The 24196-nt window shown below is 41.3% G+C and overlaps 1 long non-coding RNA gene and 1 pseudogene across 1 annotated transcript; one reads left to right on the top strand and one right to left on the bottom strand.

Annotated features, from left to right (window-relative positions):
- Positions 1 to 386: 386 nt before the first annotated feature.
- On the bottom strand, positions 387 to 4162 carry LOC125961253 (uncharacterized). Its single transcript, XR_007471691.1, has 4 exons — positions 4051 to 4162; positions 2923 to 3145; positions 2419 to 2472; positions 387 to 1365 (listed from the first exon to the last, which is right to left on the bottom strand). It is a non-coding gene; the product is annotated as an uncharacterized LOC125961253 (long non-coding RNA).
- Positions 4163 to 5592: 1430 nt separating this feature from the next.
- Positions 5593 to 6685, top strand: LOC101270389 (S-adenosylmethionine decarboxylase proenzyme-like; annotated as a pseudogene).
- Positions 6686 to 24196: the final 17511 nt, after the last annotated feature.

The following is a 24196-nucleotide window of genomic DNA, read 5'->3' on the forward strand; positions in this document are numbered from 1 at the left end:
AAAATACATCAAATTCAAAGAAGTACTTTTCTTTAAGTTACTAATCTTTCTAATGAATATCAGATTCCATCAGCCAAACTGCATTTTTGTCAAGAACAGTTTTTACCGATGTAAAAGGCGGCAAGGACTGGTTTAACTGAAATATTAATCGATTGCTAAAATACTTATCTATCCTTTGTCCAAGGAAAAAGCCTTTATTCAAGGAATTTCAAGCTTTGTTCAAGGAATTTCCACACTGGAGAGGATGGTCCCTGTCAATCCAGGTAAATTATTATTGGGGGGGTCTTATCCCTGCGACCCGCCCCCCAGTCAGTGAGCACTCTAAGAGGAACCCCCTCCCTCCCAGCACATCCCCTATAACAGCCCTGGAATGAATGAAACACCAGGTCATCTCCCCAAGACCTCTGCATTAACCCACCTCCAACAGTATAAAATATCATATGCTGTGCCTGATGTTGTAGGGATTCTTTTCAAGTATAAAGAAAATTCCTAGGAATTCCCTGGCAGTCCAGTGGTTAGGACTCTGTTCTTTCACTATGGTGGCCCGGATTCAATCCCTGGTCGGGGAACTAAGATTCCACAAGCTGCAGGGCAAAAAAAAAAGAAAAAGAAGAAAATCCCTGACCTCATTAGACTACATTTTAGACATCATATACAGCCATATCTCATACCCAGCTTCTGAACCATCCAATGTTCTATAACTCTCTTTGGAACTATACTGTAGTCAGAATTCTGCTTTCATTCATTCATTCATTCATTCCTTACTTATTGAAGACCTGCAAGGTACCAGGCACTGCTTCTAGGAGCTGGGGAATCAGTGGTGAAGGAGACAGATAACAACATCCCGCTCTCAATGAGCGATTTTCTACCAGGCAGAGGCATCAACAAACCAGAAAACAAATGAAGACAATCATTTCAGACAATGATTGGTGAAATAAAAATAAAGGAAGATGATGACACAAAGTGGGCTGATGTGGATTAGAAGGTTCCGTGTGGGAGGGGAAGATATTGAGCTGAACTCTGAATCCCAAGAAAGACTTAGCTGTTGTGACTCTAGGAAGATGTATTCTGCCTGTTTCTTAGCCAGGACATTTACTCATATTATTGTATAGATTGTATACACTTGGAACACCCGCGTGATTCCAAGCAGAATTCTTAAAACCCAGGTAAGAGAGAACACTTACCTTCTACTTACCTGCAGGACAACCCAGAGCATTATTTCTCTGCTGAGGGCGTATTTAATTACCAAACGTTCTTCAAATGTCTTCCGAGTTGTAGAGATAAAGCCACCCAAATTGCTGACTTTCAAGAACATATACTTCTTCCTTTATCCCAGAAATGCCACCTTCCTTGATGAATTTGCATCTGCAATGATTCATCATTCATTGTAATTTACAACTATGTTCTTAAGTTCTTCTAAATGACCAGCTACCTGCAAAGCGTGCTTGCTTTTATTCCATTAGCTAACTAACTTCAGTGCTCCACAAGCAATATTGTGCTTGAGAAAAAAATGCAGCAGTGCTGCTATTTCACTGTGCAGGCAACACACTCACCACAGCAGCCAGATTGAGAAATGATGACTTTAGCTTGTGGCTTACAAGAAAAGACTTCAGATCACGTATTAATTGTTTAAATGTTGTTCTTAAGCCCCTTTTAGCCTTATGGCAAACCCAGAGGCCAGGTAAAAATGAATTCTTAGAAGATGGTTTTGTTCAAAGGCATGAAAGTTTACCATTGCCTTTTCCCCCCGTGTCACATCTGGACACCTCCATTCTGGTTACTTAGGCGTCTGACGGTTTGTCAGAAGGCTAGCCATAACTTAGGTGGAAAACTGGACTCCATTAAAAAAACATTAAAAGCTGAGAGGGAGGCAAGTTGATGTGGCATGGCTCCCAGCAATAAGGAAGCAAGAGTGCACACTGAAGCTTAGAAATAGAAAGTGATGTCCTCATAAAAACATGGCTTCAGGCTGGTGTGCCACTAGAAATTCTTCTGTCAGTTTAGAATATTTAGCTCTAAGGGATTTCGACTTTCAAATGTATCTCTGGATGCAAAATAGGCTGCACAGGAGGATATAGCGTTGAAGAGGGGAAAGAAGAATTGCCCCCAATTACGATCAGTTTACGTGACGCTGAAGATTTTTTTTTTCAGGTAGCATATTTGATCAGAAAGCATGCAAGTGGGTCGGATGAGCTACCTCGCTGACATCAAGTGATCCGCTGGCCTTCATAACTAGAAAACGTTGCTGAGAACGGATAGACCAAAACAATATTAAAAGCTTCAGCACTACTGGTTATCAAGGGAAACTTTCAGCCTAATTGGAAAGCTCAGAGCTTCAGGCGTCTGCAAGTTTTGGTTTGGGGCTCTTCCGAGGCATTCCAATGCAGTATTTGCAATCAATAATGGGATGCTACTCACGGCACCATCACGAGGCTTATGAAGTCCCCTGAGATTTGTATTTGACTTGTTAAACTGTAAAAAGAGTTGGAGAAACAAACAGAAAAGAAATATCTCAGTCCCTAGCTGCCCAAACATAAAACAATCAAACAAACTCTGGCAGTCAAAACTGGAAATGGCAAAATGGAAAATATATAGAGATGCATTTTCATGCACAGAACATGAGCATTTTGGGTGACCTTCCTTAGTGTGATCTATCCTTCTGGGTGTTAGGCAAAGAGATCACCTCTCCAGGCAGATTGAATTATGTGCTAAGATTGAGTTATGGTGATGTAGATTATCCCCTGAAACCTACAGACATGAGGTTTCTTCTCCCCCAACAGATTGTGGTATTTTCAGCCCAACTTAGCTACAAGCAGTAGGTTACGAACACCAGTTAAAGCATCCCAAGAAGATTCAGAACAGTCCCTTCCTCAGAGCGACTGTCCTCTGCACCTGGAAAACATAACAATTTTCTTAACCAACCTCTTTGCTCAGAACGGAGCAGCAGAATCTTCATATCCTGGAAATGTCGACGTTTATGGAATTGTGTGCTCCAGAGAACTTCCCCTGAAATCACCAGGGAGAGTTGAAAGGGAACAAGTCCAGAACAAGTTCTTTACTGGGTTTGGATTTTCCTTTTCCCGCAAAGGTTCACCCAGATGCCTTCCTCAGAGGTTTGAAAGGGAACATAGGAGATCTGAGTGATCTAGTGAGACACAGGCAAGGAGCTGAAGAAGTTGAAGTGCACATCCAACCCAGCACCCGCTCCTGCCCTTTGGAGTAAAACATCAGCTTCTGGAACCAGAAGACAAAAGCCTCCTTCGTGTCCAGGATAAGAGAGAGACGGACCTCAGTATGAACCTAAAGATGGATCTTTACCCACATTTTAATATTTCTGAAATCAAAATACATCTTAGAATCGCTGCCGGCCAGCAGTCGTGGGCCATAGTAGTCATTGCCTGTAGACAGGCATAAAACTCGTGGAACGGCCCAGAAGGGAATTCTAGAGATAGTCGTGGAGGAACCTTTTAGGAGATGTTACACCACCCATGCTCTGGATGGCACAGAGGACGAGCCTGCACAGCAAAACATGAATATTGCAGACTTCGAGTTGGAACTCTGAAAATGAAGTTTTGTACATTCCTTAGCCAATTTACTTCATTTTTAGTTTTCTTTCTACATATGCACAAGAGATACATAGGCGTGAAATCAATGCCAAAATAAGTATAAGAACCTTTCCAATCAAAATTCTAAGGCATAAAATAATCACTGTGCTACGGCTGTAGGAGTACTTTTTGTTTTCTTAGTGGTACATAAAATCATAGTGGGTCTCACAACCGATGACATCTGAAATTCAATGAAATACAAGATTTGTGTCACCCAGAATAGTTTACTTAACAGCCCTGAACTTCAGATCTCTCTTCTGAAAAAGATCATAACCTCTACCTCCTTAGAGAGATGGGGGCTGACCCAGTAGCCGGCCCCAGCAGAATTCACAGAAGTCTATGTGCCACAGTGTCTATTCCCAGTCAATGGAAGTAACTATTATTCTCTAGCCATTTATCTGCTTCAATCACAATACAAATACCATAAACAAACTCATTTACTCACCACTGTGCGGTTTCCTTTGCTTCTTTAACTTGCCAACTCTGTACCAGGTGGACAGAACCCCACAGATACCTATAAGGCCTTGATGACAAGAGTATTTTTTGGTGATCATCTGTGAAGCAAATGAAATGAAAGGACTATTTGATCCAGTGTTCTAATGATAGAATGACTGTAACATCAAATCCAATTGTTTTTTGTTTTTAATAAATTTATTTATTTATTTATTTTGGGCTGCAGTGGGTCTTTGTTGCTGCGCGCGGGCTTTCTCTAGTTGCGGCGAGCGAGGGCTACTCTTCGTTGCAGTGAGCAGGCTTCTCACTGTGGTGGCTTCTCTTGTTGCAGAGCACGGGCTCTAGGTATGTGGGCTTCAGCAGTTGTGGCATGTGGGCTCAGTAGTTGTGGCTCGCGGGTTTTAGAGTGCAGGCTCAGTAGTTGTGGCGCACAGGCTTTGTTGCTCTGCGGCACGTGGGATCTTCCCGGACCAGGGCCCGAACCTGTGTTCCCTGCACTGGCAGGCGGATTCTTAACCACTGCGCCACCAGGGAAGCCCTTTTTTTTTTTTAACATCTTTATTGGACTATAATGGCTTTACAATGTTGTGTTAGTTTCTGCTGTATAACAAAGTGAACCAGCTATATGTATACATATATCCCCATATCCCCTCCCTCTTGTGCCTCCCTCCCACCCTCCCTATCCCACCCCTCTAGGTGGTCACAAAGCACTGAGCTGATCTCCCTGTGCTATGCGGCTGCTTCCCACTAGCTATCTATTTTCATTTGGTAGTGTATATATGTCCATGCCAATCTCTCACTTTGTCCCTTCGTCCCAGCTTACCCTTCCCCCTCCCCGTGTCCTCAAGTTCATTCTCTAAGTCTGAGTCTTTATTCCTGTCCTGCCCCTAGGTTCATCAGAACCTTTTTTTTGATTCCATATATATGTGTTAGCATACAGTATTTGTTTTTCTCTTTCTGACTTACTTCACTCTGTATGACAGACTCTAGGTCCATGCCCCTCAAATCCAATTGTTTTAAATACCACTCAAGGAGAATAGAAAAGAATATATCAATCTCAAGGTGGGTAGAGGAAATTGCTTTAAAATTCTTTTAACTAAAAAAAAATGTTTTAAACTTTCACAATCAGATTATAAGCCAACTAAAACACTTAAATATCTTTAAGTTGAATGGCTGAGCAATAGTTATCTTTCTGATTCTAAAAGTCTTTCTTTAGCTCCCAAAGTATGGCTGGTGACATTAGCTAGCGCTCGCTCTACTCTCTCTTACGGGGAAACAGCAGACTACAACAGACTGAGCTGTATCTGCCCCTATTTCCAACAGACTCACGTTCAACTGTCGCTCACCAAAAAAAGAAAAGATAAAAAGCCGGGAAAATTTTATTAACCCTTTTAAAAAATAAGTTAATATAAGATTATAGCAAAAAAGGAACCTGAACTTTAATAACACAGCTGGAACAATCCGCAGTGGCGGGAGAAGAGATTTAATTTAGTTGATTTTCTGTAGTTGTTGGTCGTTCGCTAGTCTCACGGTGATGGAAGATGCACATTTTTCTGAAGGGACCAAGAAGCTGCTGGAGGTTTGGTTCTCCAGGCAGCAACCAAATGCAAACCAAGGATCTGGGGAATCTTCGCACCATCCCAAGATCCGAGTGGGAAATACTTTTGAAGGATGTGCAATGTTCATAAGTGTGACAAAAACTGACAAGCAGGAAGCTTATGTACTCAGTGAGAGTAGCATGTTTGTCTGCAAGAAACGTTTCATTTTGAAGACATGTGGTACCACCCTCTTGCTGAAAGCACTGGTTCCCCTGTTGAAACTTGCTAGGGATTACAAGGGGTTTGACTCAGTTCAAAGCTTCTTTTACTCTGGTAAGAATTTCACGAAGCCTTTTCACCAAGGGTACCCACACCAGAATTTCCGGGAAGAAACAGAGTTTCTTAATGCAATTCTCCCAAATGGAGCAGCATATTGTATGGGACGCATGAATTCTGATTGTTGCTACTTGTATACTTTGGATTTCCCAGAGAGTCGGATAATCAGTCCGCCAGATCAAACCCTGGAAATTCTGATGAGTGAGCTTGACCCAGCAGTTATGGACCAGTTCTACATGAAAGATGGTGTTACTGCAAAGGATGTCACTCGTGAGAGTGGAATTCGTGACCTGATACCAGGTTCTGTCATTGATGCCACACTGTTCAATCCTTGTGGGTATTCAATGAATGGAATGAAATCGGATGGAACTTATTGGACTATTCACATCACTCCAGAACCAGAATTTTCTTATGTTAGCTTTGAAACAAACTTAAGTCAGACCTCCTATGATGACCTGATCGGGAAACTTATGGAAGTCTTCAAGCCAGAAAAATTTGTGACCACCCTGTTTGTAAATCAGAGTTCTAAATATCTCACAGTGCTTTCTCTGCCCCAGAGTATTGAAGGTTTTAAACGTCTTGATTGCCAGAGCGCTATGTTCAGTGATTACAATTTTGTTTTTACCAGTTTTGCTAAGAAGCAGCAACAACAGCAGAGTTGATTAAGAAAAATGAAGAAAAAACGCAAAAAGAGAACACACACAGAAGAAGGTGGTGGCTGCTTTTTAGATATTGATACCAAGGGCCATGCTTCCCATAACCACCACCTTGTAGTTGCAGAAAGCCCTAGATGTAATGATAGTGTAATCATTTTGATTTGTATACATTATTATATCAAGTAGTTAGATATCTTGCATGAATGCTCTCGTCTGCGTTTAGGTATCCTATGCCACTCTTGCTGTGAAATTGAAGTCATGTAGAGAAAACCTTTTACTATTTGAAACTTTACAACACTTGTGAAAACAACTCAGTTTGCTTTATTTACAGTGTAATATTTCTCCAGGTATCACCCAAAATTCCGCACAGACAAGGCTTTCATCCTCATTAGGTGTTGGCCTCAGCCTAGCCATCTGGGACTGTTCTATTCAATTGCTACCGGGATTTTGCATCCAGTTACCTCCACTTTCTAGAACATATTCTCTACTAATGTTATTGAAACCAATTTCTACTTCATACAGATGTTTTGTAGCACCAATCAAAGTTCTTCTTCCACGAGTCGCGTCCTCTACGAAAATGACTGCAGTTATCCATTTCGTGTATTACTATCTCACTGCTTCCTATACTTGTGTTACTTTAATTGATTCATTCCTCACCATGGTGTCTCCCTCCCAACCACAGCCCCTCCACAAAGCAATACACTGTTACACTGTGGGTTTACACTAACCTTACACCCCAGAGGGGGAATGGGGGGATGGACCCTGGACATAATTTTCTTTTAAGGTCAAGGGAGTTTGGCATTTTTCATTACCATGAGCTCTTTTGGAATAAGCTGGTGTTGACTAGCAAAGAAGGTATAGATTGATACTAGGGAATATTGGCAGAACTGTATGGAAACTGTATGCCATTCTATGGCCCCCATTAAATGAGATTAGCTTCTCATGAGTACCATGCCTATATTAACTTGCTAAGTAGTAGTATAAAAGAATTATCGCTACATTTTTTGGCAAGGAGATTTAAGATAAAGGTTGTATTGGATTCAACAAGTCAAGTTAGCTCAGATGATTCACCTTAACTTTTACTTTTGTAGCCATTTCCACTAATTTCTATTAATGATATGCCATAAACTTTGGTTCAAGGCAGAATCGATGTCTTTGCTATCTTGTGACTTAAGAAAGTTCTGTGACTTTGTGATGCATGTGATAGTGTTCTGACGGTTCCTCTTACTGGTATTTCTTCCACCATGGAGTAGCATCAAGTGATGAATGAGAACTGTTCAGGTCATCCAGACATACTACACAGTGAAGCAGAGTGCTATCCGTAAAACATAAGATACAAAATTCCAAAATGGTCAATGGGAAATGACTAGAAATACAGGCTTAAAAGAGTTGGCATCTTTTAGCTGTATTTGCTAATATGGACATTTAAGCAGCTGAGAAAAGAGCAAAGCTGACTCAGTTTTGTATTTCTTCTTGTCCTCAAACAATTTTTGATTCTTTCTGGATTGATGCTGTGATGTTTTTGTTCCTTCCGTATTTATAAATGAAACACTTTTTTTTTAGTGTTTCTAAACATAAATTCTACTTGGTTTGAAATCAAGTGGTTGGAACACTTTTGACTTTTAAACATGTTGTTGATTCAAAGCTTCATTGAAGAAGATTTCAATCAATGGATCAGTCCGCTTGTGTAATTAGCGCACAGTACCTAACGTTTTGGGGCTATTATGAGGACCAATGCTCAAAGTGGATTTTGTTCTTGAACAGTGTCCCAGTAGATTTGATGAACATTTATTGGCTTGAGCTCTGATTTCTCCCACCCACAAATTTGCACAAATTTGTATGGAACAAAGCCTAGAAAAATGAAAGCTATAGATTGAATAGTAATCTAAATTAATCCTGGTGTGTATGATAGAGGAGGGAAAATCTTGGTGCCATAATTTCTCTCTTCATGGTGTTGGACTTAAATCAGTGGAAATGTATTTCTGTACCACAATTTAAGCTTCAATAAAGGTTTGCTTAATTCATTGTCTAGTGACAAAAATAAATAAATAAAGTCTCTTGAACAAAAAAGTAATAAGCAAATCAGCAATTTTCAATCTAAACTAAAATTTCTAAAATTAACTTTTATTTTTACTTGATGTTTTTTCCTTCCTGAAAATCCTTTTTTTTGTTGCAGAGCAACAGGCTCCGGACACGCAGGCTCAGCGGCCATGGCTCACGGGCACAGCCGCTCCGCGGCATGCGGGATCTTCCCGGACCGGGGCACGAACCCGTGTCCCCTGCATCAGCAGGCGGACTCTCAACCACTGCACCACCAGGGAAGCCCTGAAAATCCATTTTTAAATAGCCACTTCTTTGTCAGTGAATAAACAGAACTTACTGGCTTCCAGGGCTATTTTCTTTCTTTTCTTATTCGTATTTTCCTGCACAAATCCTCACCATGATTCTGTGGCCATCTGCTTGCTGCTTGGGTGAGGTCTCCATTGGTGGAGTCAGAATACAGAGGTGAAAAAGCTAGCCAATTTAAGCCTTAACAAATGTGCAACACTGCACTATTAAAAGGGTAGATGGCCACTGAGAGAGAGATAGAAAGACATCAAAATAGAGCATATCAGGATAAAGCAGCAAAAGTTAATGTAGTCTAAGATGCATGGCATTTACTACTGAATTATACAATCCCATACTTTTAGGTCCATGGACACTTCAAACAAAGAAAACTATCTGTTTCGAACACTCGGGGGAGGAAAGATAACATAAAATATAACACCAAGAGAAAATAATTATATGCGGTAGAAACCCGTGAAGAGTGAAATGAATAAGGAAGCAAGTGGACATCAGTCTTTACCCTGGAGCCCCTTCCCTCAGTCAACTAGGCTGGGCCTCTTGGAACCGCTGGTGCAATTGCAGAATATTCATGAGACCTGTTATTTCAGGCTGTTTGCTGTTTTGTATCTTTACAAATAAATACTCTGCATGTCCCCAAATAAGCTCTCGTGTTGGAGATGGCAGCACAACCAGAGCAAAGAGCAGGCCCACAAACTGCGAGCCCATGGCTGAGCGCCAATCACACAGCACGGCTGCTGCTGAAGTTAAAAGGGAGTGTTCCCTGCCTCCGTCCATCTCCACTCACCTGGCTCCACACTTCTAGACAAATGTAGCTGCCCGGAGTGTATGCAGAGGCCGTGGAGAAAGATGGTGGAGGCCCTATGCTCCCACGACCTCACCAAAACTGCTTTCATGACGCACACCGATGACGGAGAGCCCAATCCATGGGCAGTTTTCAGCGTCTTTCTTTTCCTCTCTCGACCACATGTTCCTTAGAATCGTCATCACCTGGGGGCTTCATGACACCATCTTCACTTGGGACTCTTCTGACTTCTCTGAATCCATGGGCTCTGTCTTTGGGGTTCCTTCTCACACCACCCCTTGAATGTTGATGTTCCCCAGGGCATCCTACTCCATGTGGGTTCAAGAGCCAGTCCCATGGGCACTGTTAGAAAAGCAAATGCTCAGAATGAAGCTTTGAGAGTGAGTCTACCTTCCAGCACCTCCAGTGGGATGCCACCTCTCTCTCCCTACTGTCTGAGTCCGTGACCTGATTATCTCTCATCTGAAATATTAATCAGTCTTTTAGCTGGCCTCCCTAACTCCCTTCTCTCCTCTTCCATCAATTGTTTAAATGCAAATTTTATCATATGTGGAGTAGGCTAAAGAATGCCACACTCCCCAAGATGTCTACATTCTATCTCTGGAAACTATGAACATATTACCTTTTTTTTTTAACGTCTTTATTGGAGTATAATTGCTTTACAGTGTTGTGTTAGTTTCTGCTGTATAACAAAGTGAATCAGCTATATGTATACATATATTCCCATATCCCCGCCCTCTTGCGTCTCCCTCCCACCCTCCCTATCCCACCCCTCTAGGTGGTCACAAAGCACTGAGCTGATCTCCCTGCGCTATGCAGCTGCTTCCCACTAGCTATCTATTTTATATTTGGTAGTGTATGACTACTGTAGTGTGTGGTACTGACTGTAAGAATGAATCAGTAGAAGAACGAATCAATGAGATGAGACGAACAGCAATATTCTCAGAAATCCAGGATGGGAGATGGTTTAGAGAAGAATGTTCAGAGTCAGGTGTTCTGAGATCATTGCTGTTCCCAGGAGCAGGGACATCTGGTTGACCTGAGGGTCTAGGAGCAGGGTCATGTTCACAACTGCAACAGATTATATACTGGACCCAAGTGGTAAGTTCAAGATCTCCAGAATGTTCTCAGGCCCTAAAAACTCCAGGAAAGTCCCGAATATTTTGTATACACTTGGAATAGACTGAAAGATGGGGGGAAAAAAAACTTCTCGCTGGTTTGAGGCTAAGCTGTTCTGCGGGACTGGGAAGTAGTGCCAGGCATTTCTGGAAAGAACGCCCTTTGTAAGAGCTCGGAGTCAAATGCAGAGGTTGACTTTTCAGCTTACCTGGATGACTTGAAGAATGAGCAGAGTCTTGATGCAGTGGTTGGGGCCGGCAGAGAGGAAGATAAGGGGAAAGAAAGCCTAAGAATGATAAAGACACTTTGATTTCCAGTTAAAAGGAAATGAGGGGCAACAGTCATGCTTCTAAGAAGGTAAATGGAAGGAAGGAAGGAAGGGAGGAAGGAAGGAAGGGAGGGAGGGAGAGAGGGAGGGATGGGAGGGGAGAGTTCCCCACAGAATGAAGAAGATTGTTCTAGAAGCCCAAGGTAGCAACTTACTATGACTTTTGCTACCCAGGAACAAGCACCCTTCACCCCTTCACCCCTTCCCCAATCTCAACAGCCCAAGTTGCATATGTCTCATAGGGGAAAATGCTACAAAAATAAAAAAGCCATTAGGTTTCAAAGTTCAATCATCAAGAAGACTCCTTTAAACATTATCAAAATAGGCGCACACCGAGTCACTGAACGATAACTTGAGTTGTTAAAACTAATAATAATAATAACAACAAAGATTCTCTGGGGGTTTTCCCTAGGAAGCATTCTAGGTGCCACCGGGGAGGTGATATACTGATGCCTTCTCAGTATGACTTGCTTGGGGATCATACAAGGAGGAGAGGATTCATCGTCTTACAGGCCGGGTACAGTGGGCAGCTGGATTCCCACCAGAGCCAGGTTTGATGTGGTAATTGAGGGTGACTCCCAAGAGAAAGTCTATAACAGTGAACTTGAGGGAAAACGGCAAAATCCAGGAATAAGAAGAAAATGGTTAATAGCAAGCTGAAAGGCAAAGAGAAACTCAACGTTCAGAATCAGCTGGGGGCGAGTTAAGGCGCCGTGTAGAGGGGCTCAAGGTCTCCGTGCCTCTGGGCGCAAAACTGGAGTCTGCAAGAGACAGGGAAATGGGAGACTGCTAGACACAAAAGTGTGTAGATTTATGAAAGCAGCCTTGAGAAACCGCACACTTTATCGGAAACTAATGAAACAGAAGAATCCTCCCTCTTCTGCCCTATTACCATCGCTAATCAAAAGAACTGACGAATAAAATGAAAGATCGTGAAATTCTGAAGGAGGAAAAAAGAAAAGAAAGAAAAGACAGACAGGGAGGGTTTGGTAAGGGGAGGAACAGCATTCCACATTTGAAGACAGAATCCTACAGGTAAGACTGGGGGCGAGAGTTTCCAATAACAGGGAAGGGTGAAAATGGCAGAGAAGATATGAAATACCGTATTTGTGTTTGTTCTGTACTGAAAATGAGGATCTTCCTACCTCAGGGACAATTTTCACAGAAAGCAAGACGGACTGTGAGGGAGGACGGAGGCTCTTTCCGCGTGCACCCTGCAGCCCCCGTCAGGCTGATCCGCTCCGGTCCACAGCGCCCACCAGGGGCCGCACCGCGCACTGCAGCCACGAAGAGGCCCGGCTCTGACCACCATGGGTCCTTCACAGACTAAATAAAGCATTCACCTGGGACCCAACCACAGCTTGAACACACACACCCACGAAGGCGTCTCCTCTTTTGTCAGCAGCTAATACAGTTCTCTGCTTCTTTTCCCCCTGCTCACTCCAATCCATGCTACGTTCCGATAAATCTGGAAAATTCAATCTTCTCTGCCCTTCCTATCACCCCAAGGAGGCCTCAGACTGCATCGCAGGCTGACTCTGAACTATTACACGTGATGTTAAACGACCCACCTTGGCGTCCCCGCCCCCCCCCCCCCCGCCCAAATTCTCTCAAACCCACGGCTCAGCTGCTCCGATCACATGGTCTGTGTCTCCTCTGCTCTGCCAGCTTGCTTCTCTCTACTTGTCCAAATACCTCATGTCTTTTAAGATTCACCTCTTTTTTTTTTCCCCACAGCTTTATTGAGATATAGTTCACATACCATGTAGTTCACTAGTTTAAAGTGTACAGGCATTTAGTATATTTGCAATATTGGGCAACCACCACCAATATCTAATTCCAGAATATTTTTATCACCCCCAGAAGGAAACTAAAATCCATTCGTAGTTATTCTCTTCTCAGGACCATCCACGCACCATCCCCTGGTGGCCATAAATCTGCTTTGATCTGTATGATGATTCACCTGTTCTGGACGTTTGACATAAATGGAATCCTATGATATGTGATATTTGTGCCTGGCTTCTTTCGCTTAGATTTCAAGGTTCACCCATGTTTCAGCGTGTATCAGTACTTCATTCTTTTCTATTACTGAATAATATTTCACTGTGTGGCTACACGACATTATGTTCATCCATTCCTCAGCGGATGGACATTTGGGTTGTCTCCACTTTGGGGCTATTAGGAATAATGATACTCTGAATGTCTGTGTACAAGTTTGTGTGTATGTATGTTTTCACTTCTCTTGGGGTGGAATAGCTAGGTCATATGGTAACTCCATGTTTAATATTTTGAAAACCTGCCAGACTGTTTTCCAGCGCGGCTGCACTATTTTACATTCCCACAAGCAACGCACGAGGGCTCCAATTTCTCCACATCCTTGACAACTCTTGTGATGTTTTAAGATTCACCTTGAACAAGAAACACACTTCTTTAGCCAATTTGTTGATCTCACTATGTGCCAGGGTCTGTGCTTAGTGATCTATATGTTATCTTGTTTAATCTTTAAAACACCCTGAGAAACAAAGATTTTCTTCTTTTCGCAAATGAGGTGATCAAGGATTAGAATTTAGTGACCAGACAAAAACTACTGGTAGTGGTTCCAGGACTCATTCCTATCTGCTGCCTCCAAAGCCCACTTTCAAATACTACCCTAGGGAGCCCCCCAAGATGCCTTTCCAAGCCAAACCCAGCCCCTAGGACCATTTCTTCTGAAACGAGAGCTAGTTGGTAACGGCTTGCATACCACCTTGTATTGTTCTCTGGTTGTTCACTGTATAAAACATTATTTTCCCAACTAGACAGTAAACACCGTTGGCTGGAACTTCTTTCCCTCCATTTTGTACTGGGGAAATAAAATGTTTAATTAACACTTAATGAGTTGACAAAAACTTTTGAGAATTTTTTGTTTGCTTTCTATATTCTGAAAGGTGAGGGATACGTTGAAGACATACGATTTCCCTTTCAGCTTGTTTCCATGATGTTTGAGTGAAGCAAGAACGGATAGACCATGACAATGCTCACACTCAAACTCACATACCCCTAGAAACTGTGGAAATTTGTGTTTCAGAGAGTGTCACCTGTTTTTAAAACAAAAAACAAAAAACAAGACTTTATAATAGAAAGGCTTGGCCTTTTCCCTTTGAAACCCAACACACACACACACACACACACACACACACACCACCCCATATATACACACACACTCCAGGCATACACATGTATATATATGTACATACACATGAGCATTTTTTGCACACGTATTACTTACCAGGGACTTTATATATGTTATCTCTTATCCATCTAACACAACTGCAAGGTAGGTATTAATGACTCCCATTTTATACATAAGCAAACTGCTGTACACAAGTTCATTTGACCAAGGCTACACAGCTAGTCAATGACAGAACCGACTTTGGCCACTAAGCTGGTGTTCTTTTTGCTGCAACATATGCCTCTCTCAGATGTCCAAGAAGGAGGCATGTAGCTTGGTCTTGGAGTTTCACTAATTCGTCTCCTTATCTTCTTTCAGCACTTACCCCATGGCTGCCACAACCCACCCCACAAAGTCCAGCTTGGTGTAATCTAGTTCTGCGTTCCCATCACTTCACCTTCCACAACCAAACATCCTGATCAAACCCCGGAGATTTACATAAAAACATTCTGGGAAAAAGAGCAAGTGCAGTTTGGATTTATGGGCCTGGGGCTTCTGGTTTTGAAATGATACACTAGGACTAGACGTTGTTCAAGTAAACTCTTTTTATTTATTTACTTATTTATTTATTTATTTTGCCGCGCCGGGTGGCTTGCGGGATCTTAGTTCCCCGACCAGGGATCGAACCTGGGGCCCTGGCCATGAGAGCACCGAGTCCTAACCACTGGACCACCTGGGAATTCTCCAAGTAAACTCTTTTTTTTTTTTTTTTTTATTACTCAAGTAAACTCTTAAAAACATGCTCAGCCTCAATGGATTCCAAAGTGTTACCCAATAAACACTGTGGGAAGGAAAAATAATAAATTCCACAAGTTAAAATGGGGTCAGCTTGACCACATTCTCATTAGTTACGTCTCCTAGACAAATGGGAATGAGGACCATCGAAAGAACCTTCAACTAAATCTAGATAGCTTGGTTTTAATCCAGTGTGACATTAGTCACTAATTTCCCTGGGCTTCTGTTTCTCCCACTATTTAAAAAAAAAGTTTGATTGAATTACATGATCCCGGAAGTCCCCTTTAAGTATGAAATTATATGATTCTTTAATAATGAGCAAGGGCCTCTCTGGGGGGAAGAGGATCAAGAACAATATAATTTACCTGGAGTCTACAGATGTGCTGCAAGGGGACAAGCACCCCTGCAGAGGAAATGCAGAAAATTTTGTGAGTTCTTATTGGAAGAGAGAGGATTCCTGGTTTCCTTGGATTCTCAATAGAATCAGTAACCTGCCAAATCTGCCAACTACTGGCTGCAGACTGGGACTCAAAAGTGGTTGTGGAAAACTCTTTCCCCCAGAGGACTGAATTCATGTGGAGGGCAACTTCAAAGTCCTCTCCTTAACCTCTTACAAATACATAGTTCAAGACATTTAGACAATTCCCTGGCGGTCCAGTGGTTAGGACTCGGTGCTTTCACTGCTGTAGCCTAGGTTCAATCCCTGGTTGGGGAACTAAGATCCCGCAAGCCAAAGAACACGGACTTAGCTGAGCTCTCTAAATGTTCCTCCTCTAAGGCGATGAGTTAGATCAGCAATGCTTGTGTGTGATGAAGAGTACATAAGTCACAGGGTAGGGACTTCCCTGGTGGTCCTGTGGTTAAGACTTCGCCTTCCAATGCAGGGGATGTGGGTTTGATCTCTGGTCGGGGAGCCAAGATCCCACATGCCTCACGGCCAGAAAAGCAAAACATAAAACAGAAGCAATTTTGTAACAAAGTCAATAAAGACTTTAAAAAATAGTCCACGTCCAAAAAGTCTTAAAAATAAAAAAATAAGTCACGGGGTATAATTAGGAAATATAGTCAATAATATTGGAACAACTTTGTATGGTGATCAGTCTTATTGCCGTGATCATTTCATAATGCATAAAAATATTGAATAACTATGTTGTACACCTGAAACAAATATAATATTGTCTGTTAATTATAACTAATTTTTTTTTTTTTTTTTTTTTTTTTTTTTTTTTGCAGTATGCGGGCCTCTCACTGTTGTGGCCTCTCCCGTTGCGGAGCACAGGCTCCGGACACGCAGGCTCAGCGGCCATGGCTCACGGGCCCAGCCGCTCCGCGGCATGTGGGATCTTCCCGGACCGGGGCACGAACCCGTGTCCCCTGCATCGGCAGGCGGACTCCTAACCACTGCGCCACCAGGGAAGCCCTATAACTAATTTTTTAATGTCCTTACATGACAGTTTTGGACGCAGATTTTCACCATCACATGACAAATTTGCTGGGTGAGCCTTTTCAGGGCTGGGATCCTGGAAATCTACAGGGGATTTTTATCCATGTTGGAGAGGATCATTCTTCATTCGTTACAATGTTAGAGATTCATATACTAGCTATACTCCTTTGTCCATAATCCTAAGGGAAGTCTAGATTTCGCTTTAAACTCTGTCTTTTGGATTTTAGTTTATCTCTATAGATAAATAATAGATTGGATCTGAGAGGCAATTAAACTTACAAATTCGGAAGACGGAACGCTGAATCGGGTAAGAGTGACACTTGACGTCAGCGGCTGGATGCAGGAATGGGCCAGTGTGTGAGAGCGAACAAATGCCTGAAGCAACAACATCAAGGGAGTTGTTGACAAGAAAATCCTAATAAAAGGAAGTGATAACATGAGGAAGAATAAATCCATTTTCTATTATTTCAGCCGTGTGGCTGACAGGGTCTTGGTGCTCTGGCCAGGTGTCAGGACAGAGCCTCTGAGGTGGGAGAGCTGAGTTCAGACACTGGATCACCAGAGACCTCCTGGCCCCACGTAATATCAATCGGCGAGAGCTCTCCCTGAGATCTCCGTTTCAATGCTAAGACCTCCAATCAACGACCAGCAAGCTCCAGTGCTGGACATCCTATGCCAAACAACTAGTAAAACAGTACCACAACCCCACCCATTAGTGGAGAGGCTGCCTAAAATCATACTAAGTTCACAAACACCCCAAAACACACCACAAGATGCGGTCCTGCCCACCAGAAAGATGAGATCCGGCCTCATCCACCAGAACATAGGCACCAGTCCCCTCCACCAGAAAGCCTACACAACCCACTAAACCAGCATTACCCACTGGGGGCAGACACCAAAAACAACAGGAACTACAAGCCTGCAGTCTGTGAAAAGGAGACCCCAACACAGTAAGTTAAGCAAAATGAAGACAGAAAAATATGCAGCAGATGAAGGAGCAAGATAAAAACCCACCAGACCAAACAAATGAAGAGGAAATAGGCAGTCTACCTGAAAAAGAATTCAGAGTAATGACAGTAAAGATGATCCAGAATCTTGGAAATAGAACGAAGAGAATACAAGAAACGTTTAACATGGACCTAGAAGAGCTAAAGAGCAAAGAAACAATAATGAAAAACACAATAAATGAAATTAAAAGCTCTCTAGAAGGAATCAATACCAGAATAACTGAGGCAGAAGAACAGATAAGTGACCTGGAAGACAAAATAGTGGCAATAACTACCACAGACCAGGATAAAGAAAAAAGAATGAAAAGAATTGAGGACACTCTCAGAGAGCTCTGGGACAACATTAAACGCACCAACATTCGAATTATAGGGGTCCCAGAAGAAGAAGAGAAAAAGAAAGGGACTGAGAAAATATTTGAAGAGATTATAGTTTAAAACTTCCCTAATATGCGAAAGGAAATAGTCAATCAAGTCCAGGAAGCGCAGAGAGTCCCATACAGGATAAATCCAAGGAGAAATACACCAAGACACATATTAATCAAATGATCAAAAATTAAAAACAAAAAATATATTAAAAGCAGAAAGGGAAAAGCAACAAATAAAATTCAAGGGAATCCCCAAAAGGTTAAGAGCTGATCTTTCAGCAGAAACTCTGAAAGCCAGAAAGGAGTGGCAGGACATATTTAAAGTGATGAAAGGGAAAAACCTACAACCAAGATTACTCTACCCAGCAAGGATCTCATTCAGATTTGACAGAGAAATTAAAACCTTTACAGACAAGCAAGAGCTAAGAGAATTCAGCACCACCAAACCAGCTTTACAACAAATGCTAAAGGAACTTCTCTAGGCAGGAAACACAAGAGAAGGAAAAGACCTACAAAAACAAACCCATAACAATTAAGAAAATGGTAATAGAAACATAAATATCAATAATTACCTTAAAAGTAAATGGATTAAATGCTCCAACCAAAAGACATAGACTGGCTGAATGGAAACAAAGACAAGAGCCATATATATGCTGTCTACAAGAGACCCACTTCAGACCTAGGGACACATACAGACCGAAGGTGAGGGGATGGAAAAAGATATTCCATGCAAGTGGAAATCAAAAGAAAGCTGGGGGCTTCCCTGGTGGCGCAGTGGTTGAGAGTCTGCCTGCCGATGCAGGGAACACGGGTTCGTGCCCCGGTCCAGGAAGATCCCACGTGCCACGGAGCAGCTAGGCCCGTGAGCCATGGCCACTAAGCCTGCACGTCCGGAGCCTGTGCTCCACAACGGGAGAGGCCACAGCAGTGAGAGGCCCGCGTACCGCAAAAATATATATATATATTTATGCATCCAACATAGGAGCACCTCAATACGTAAGGTAAATGCTAACAGCCATAAAAGGGGAAATCGACAGTAACACAACCATAGTAGGGGACTTTAACACCCCACTTTCACCAATGGACAGATCATCCAAAATGAAAACAAATAAGGAAATACAAGCTTTAAATGACACATTAAATAACATGGACTTAATTGATATTTATAGGACATTCCATCCAAAAACAACAGAATACACTTTCTTCTCAAGTGCTCATGGAACATTCTCCAGAATAGATCATATCTTGGGTCACAAATCAAGCCTTGGTAAATTTAAGAAAATTGAAATCGTATTAAGTATCTTTTCCGACCACAACACTATGAGACTAGATATCAGTTACAGGAAAAAAAACTATAAAAATTACAAACACATGGAGGCTAAACAATACGCTACTAAATAACCAAGAGATCACTGAAGAAATCAAAGAGGAAATCAAAAAATACCTAGAAACAAATGACAATGACAACATGACGGCCCAAAAGCTATGGGATGCAGCAAAAGCAGTTCTAAGAGGGAAGTTTATAGAAATAAAATCCTACCTCAAGAAACAAGAAACATCTCAAATAAACAACCTAACCTTACACCTAAAGCAATTAGAGAAAGAAAAAAAAAAAACAAAACTCAAAGTTAGCAGAAGGAATAAAGATAAGATCAGAAATAAATGAAAAAGAGAGGAAGGAAACAATATCAAAGATCAATAAAACTAAAAGCTGGTTCTTTGAGAAGATAAACAAAATTGATAAACCATTAGCCAGACTCATCAAGAAAAAAAGGGAGAAGACTCAAATCAATAGAATTAGAAATGAAAAAGGAGAAGTAACAACTGACACTGCAGAAATACAAAGGATCATGAGAGGTTACTACAAGCAACTATATGCCAATGAAATGGACAACCTGGAAGAAATGGACAAATTCTTAGAAAAGTACAACCTTCTGAGACTGAACCAGGAAGAAATAGAAAATATAAACAGACAAATCACAAGTACTGAAATTGAAACTGTGATTAAAAAGCTTCCAACAAACAAAAGCCCAGGACCAGGTGGCTTCACAGGCCAATTCTATTAAACATTTAGAGAAGAGCTAACACCTATCCTTCTCAAACTCTTCCAAAATATAGCAGAGGGAGGAACACTCCCAAACTCATTCTACAAGGCCACCATCACACTGATAACAAAACCAGACAAAGATGTTACAAAAAAAGAAAACTACAGGTCAATATCACTGACGAATACAGACGCAAAAATCCTCAACAAAATACTAGCAAACAGAATCCAGCAGCACATTAAAAGGATCATACACCATGATCAAATGGGATTTATCCCAGGAACGCAAGGATTCTTCAATATACACAAATCAATCAATGTGATACATCATATTAACAAATTGAAGGATAAAAACCATATGATCATCTCAATAGATGCAGAAAAAGCTTTCAACAAAATTCAACACCCATTTATGATAAAAACTCTCCAGAAAGTAGGCATAGAGGGAACTTACCTCAACATAATAAAGCCTATATATGACAAACCCACAGCAAACATCATTCTCAATGAAATGAGAATGAAACCATTTCCACTAAGATCAGGAAGAAGACAAGATTGTCCATTCTCACCACTATTATTCAACGTAGTTTTGGAAGTTTTAGCCACAGCAATCAGAGAAGAAAAAGAAATAAAAGGAATCCAAATTGGAAAAGAAGAAGTAAAACTGTCACTGTTTGCAGATGGCATGATACTATACATAGAGAATGCAAAAGATGCTGCCAGAAAACTACTAGAGCTAATCAATGAATTTAGTAAAGTAGCAGGATACAAAATTAACGCACAGAAATCTCTTGCATTCCTATACACTAATGATGCAAAATCTGAAAGAGAAATTAAGGAAACACTCCCATTTACCATTGCAACAAAAAGAATAAAATACCTAGGAATAAACCTACCTAAGGAGACAAAAGACCTGTATGCAGAAAACTATAAGACACTGATGAAAGAAATTAAAGGTGATACCAACAGATGGAGAGATATACCACGTTCTTGGATTGGAAGAATCAATATTGTGAAAATGACTCTACTACCCAAAGCAATCTACAGATTCAATGCAATCCCTATCAAACTACCAGTGGCATTTTTCACAGAACTAGAGCAAAAAATTTCACAATTTGTATGGAAACACAAAAGACCCCGAATAGCCAAAGCAATCTTGAGAACGAAAAATGGAGCTGGAGGAATCAGGCTTCCTGACTTCAGACTATACTACAAAGCTACAGTAATCAAGACAGTATGGTACTGGCACAAAAACAGAAATATAGATCAATGGAACAGGATAGAAAGCCCAGAGATAAACCCACGCACATATGGTCACCTTATCTTTGACAAAGGAGGCAGAAATGTACAGTGGAGAAAGGACAGCCTATTCAATAAGTGGTGCTGGGAAAACTGGATAGCTACATGTAAAAGTATGAGATTAGATCACTCCCTAACACCATACACAAAAATAAGCTCAAAATGGATTAAAGACCTAAATGTAAGGCCAGAAACTATCAAACTCTTAGAGGAAAACATAGGCAGAACACTCTATGACATAAATCACAGCAAGGTCCTTTTTGACCCACCTCCTAGAGAAATGGAAATAAAAACAAAAGTAAACAAATGGGACCTAATGAAACTTAAAAGCTTTTGCGCAGCAAAGGAAACCATAAAGAAGACCAAAAGACAACCCTCAGAATGGGAGAAAATATTTGCAAATGAAGCAACTGACAAAGGATTAATCTCCAAAATTTATAAGCAGCTCATGCAGCTTAATAACAAAAGAACAAACAACCCAATCCAAAAATGGGCAGAAGACCTAAATAGACATTTCTCCAAAGAAGATATACAGAGTGCCAACAAACACATGAAAGAATGCTCAACATCACTAATCATTAGAGAAATGCAAATCAAAACTACAATGAGATATCATCTCACACCAGTCAGAATGGCCATCATCAAAAAATCTAGAAACAATAAATGCTGGAGAGGGTGTGGAGAAAAGGGAACCCTCTTACACTGTTGGTGGGAATGTAAATTGATACAGCCACTGTGGAGAACAGTATGGAGGTTCCTTAAAAAGCTACAAATAGAACTACCATATGACCCAGCAATCCCACTACTGGGCATATACCCTGAGAAAACCATAATTCAAAAAGAGTCATGTACCAAAATGTTCATTGCAGCTCTATTTACAATAGCCCAGAGATGGAAACAACCTAAGTGTCCATCATCAGATGAATGGATAAAGAAGATGCGGCACATATATACAATGGAATATTACTCAGCCATAAAAAGAGACGAAATTGAGCTATTTGTAATGAGGTGGATAGACCTAGAGTCTGTCATACAGAGTGAAGTAAGTCAGAAAGAGAGAGACAAATACCGTATGCTAACACATATATATGGAATTTAAGAAAAAAAAAATGTCATGAAAAACCTAGGGGTGAAACAGGAATAAAGACACAGACTTACTAGAGAATGGACTTGAGGCTATGGGGAGGGGGAAGGGTAAACGGTGACAAAGCAATAAAGAGGCATGGACATGTATACACTACCAAACGTAAGGTAGATAGCTAGTGGGAAGCAGCCGCATAGCACAGGGAGATCAGCTCGGTGCTTTGTGACCGCCTGGAGGGGTGGGATAGGGAGGGTGGGAGGGAGGGTGACGCAAGCAGGAAGAGATATGGGAACATATGTATATATATAACTGATTCATTTTGTTGTGAAGCTGAAACTAACATACCATTGTAAAGCAATTATGCTCCAATAAAGATGTTTAAAACCATAAAAAAGATGAAAAGAAAATCCTCAGAATGAGAGAAAATATTTGCAAAATATTTGACTACCAGCCCACCAATGTATCAGAGCAGGTAAATTCCTCCCAGGAAGCAGCCTCTGTCCATAGAGAGATCATCACAGAATCTCAGGAGACCTTACAAGGGGGATGACAGCAGAGAAAGTACAAGAGTCAACGTCTTCATAGAAAAGAGACAGAGAAAGGAGGAGGGAGAGGAGGAAGAAGTCACTTTCCTGTTTCATCATTCAAACCAGGAGCTTAGCCTATGGATAAAGAAATTGGTTGACTTTTTTCTCTTGTTTTACTTGCTGAATATTGTGGCATAGAACGAATTATTTGAGAAGTTCATTCGCTATTTCAGTTTATATTTATTTCCTACAAGAGCCTGTTTTGAGTCTAAGAAACCAGAGATGAGTGCAGAATAGACCAGATTGAGAGCAAAATGCCTGGTTAGGAGTAAGACAAATGCGAGTTCTCATCTGGTGGAGAGAGCACTGGTCTTGGAGTCAGAAGAAGGCCCTTCCTCTTGCTACATGACTGTCTCTTTCTTCATCTTCAGTACAACTGGGTAAACACTCCCAGTTGAGAGGACCAAAGGACATAATGGAGGTGACAGTGTTTGGTTAATTGTACAAATATAACTTCTTATTGTCTCAGTCTGAATGAGGAAAGTTAGAAAGAAAGGAAAGTCTTAAAGGGAAACCAACAGGCTTAGGGTGGAATAATGGCAGAGTTAGTTAAGGCTAAATTTATTGTAGATTGAAATATAGACTCAAATCTGAGAGGTAGGTTTATTCATGCTCCATCACCCCACCCCAATCCTGCTCCCACAAACCTGCAGAGATGTGGGCTGCTTGAGTTGGGTCTGTCCCTTAATTTATTCATTATCAATTTAAAATTTTATCTTACATCTCTTCCATAAGGCTTAATTCTTTCTGGCCCAAACATGAGGAAGAAACTTCTATTCTGTTCAAGGGTCTCCCTTTTGCTTCTGGTAGACTCATGATACAATTCTGGGAGGAAGAGTCGAATGTCTCAAAAAGGCACTTCCCTAAATGTGATTGTGATGGGCCCCTCTCCCATCAGCACCAACATTCCTTACAGAGAAAACACAGGAAAGAGCAAAAGATGGAGATTGAAGACAAGTTTTTAGGTTGAATAGTTTAAAAACTTATGAGTGACACTGCTATATAAAGAAGGAAATGAAGAAAACAGGAAAAAGCTGTGTTCTTACTCTTTAAAATCTAAAGGTTTCTTTTGCAATTGCTTCCAGACACAAAAAATTCATTTCTGGGAAATAGAAGGGCACCAATAACACTATAACAAATTACTACGAGGCTAAAGGAAGTGGGTGTTTAAGCTGAATGGACAGATCCAAGCATCTTCAGAGGCCACAAGGAAAGAAGCAAGAAAACTAAGGCTGCG

This window comes from Orcinus orca, chromosome 15 (genome assembly GCF_937001465.1).
Source record: "Orcinus orca chromosome 15, mOrcOrc1.1, whole genome shotgun sequence".
NCBI lineage: Eukaryota > Metazoa > Chordata > Mammalia > Artiodactyla > Delphinidae > Orcinus > Orcinus orca.